We start from the raw sequence: 1622 nt of genomic DNA, 5'->3' as shown, positions 1-1622 counted from the left end.
GGTCTGACAAACACATACAGTGCATTCGGGAAAGTATTCAGACCCCTTTACCTTTTCCAAATGTTGTTATGTTACAGCCGTATTCTAAAATGTATTAAATAAAACATTTTCCTCATCAATCTCCACATAATACCCCATAACGTCAAAGCGAAAACAGGTTTTTAGAAATTTTTGCAAATATATAAAAAAACAAAACAGAAATACCTTATTTACATAAGTAAGTAAGTATTCAGACCCTTTGCTATGAGACTCGAAATTGACTCAAAATTGAGCTCAGGTGCATCCTGTTTCCATTGAACATCCTTGAGATGTTTCTACAACTTGTTTGGAGTCCACCTGTGGTAAATTCAATTAATCGGACATGATTTTGAAAGGCACACACCAGTCTATATAAGATCCCACAGTTGGCATTGCATGTCAGAGCAAAAACTAAGCAATGAGGTAGAAGGAATTGTCCGTAGAGCTCCAAGAGAGGATTGTGTCGAGGCACAGATCTGGAGAAGGGTACCAAAAAATGTCTGCAGCATTGAAGGTCCCCAAGAACACAGTGGCCCCCATCATTCTTAAATGGAAGAAGTTTGGAACCACCAAGACTCATCCTAGAGCTGGCCGACCTGCCAAACTGAGCAATCGGAGGAGAAGGGCCTTGGTCAGGGAGGTGATCTAGAACCCCCATGATCAAACCCTAGAGCAGGAACTGGGATGAGTTGACATCTCGTTCCTTCAAGTCAAGACTCAAGACTGCTCTCTCCAAGTTCACATGATCTGTGGGTTTGATTGATTGACTGGCAGGTAGGTAGGTATTGATTGATTTTGATTCTCTCATTTGACCTGCAGAAATCTTAAGCCACAGCGAATACAAGGTAAGTGAACCATCTCTATCTCTCTCCCCTTTATTTCCCTCTCTCCTCTGTTGTTCTGAACCCAGGCCCAAATCAGCCCTGACTCCTGAATGTTCCTCCAGAGACCGACGCGTTGCTGTACCTGAACAAGACCGGGTCTCGGGATGGCTGGTCGACGTGGCCAAACCCCTGGGCAACCTGTTCTTCAGAGTGTGAGAAGATGAAGGATATTCTGACCTATAGTGTGATGTGTGATTATCAATGTGTGATTATACTGTGCAATATGTAGGTTTACAATTTCAATGAAATAAAGGGAACTACTGTATCAGAATCAAATGTTGTACTTCAGAATGTCTCTTTCTCCTCCACTCCTGTGGTTCTGGACCTCAACACTGCCCAATCAGATTGTGTCGTGTCTGATGACTTGACAAGTGTGGAAAARTCCTGAAAACATTGTGGAACCTCAAGAGTCCTGACAACAGAAATAGGTTTCTTCCCATCAGCTGCGTCCTGGGCTCAGAGGCATATCACTCAGTGGAACACTGTTMGGACGTGYACGTTGGGGACAACGGACACTGGAGGCTGGGTGTGGGCCGAAGGAGCCGAGAGAGGGCCCCAAACTTCACCTGGTCAAACTGCAGTCTGTTGCACAAGGATGGGGTCTACTACAGAGTTCATCCTTCTGTAGCACAGGGTACTGGGTCAAAAGATGCGTTCACTAAAGTGCAGGAGACAGACCTCGGAGGATCAGGGTGTTGTGACATGACAGAGGATGTGGGA

The sequence above is a fragment of the Salvelinus sp. IW2-2015 genome, unplaced genomic scaffold (assembly GCF_002910315.2).
Source record: "Salvelinus sp. IW2-2015 unplaced genomic scaffold, ASM291031v2 Un_scaffold3077, whole genome shotgun sequence".
Taxonomy (NCBI): domain Eukaryota; kingdom Metazoa; phylum Chordata; class Actinopteri; order Salmoniformes; family Salmonidae; genus Salvelinus; species Salvelinus sp. IW2-2015.
Note: the sequence above shows the minus strand (reverse complement) of the source record.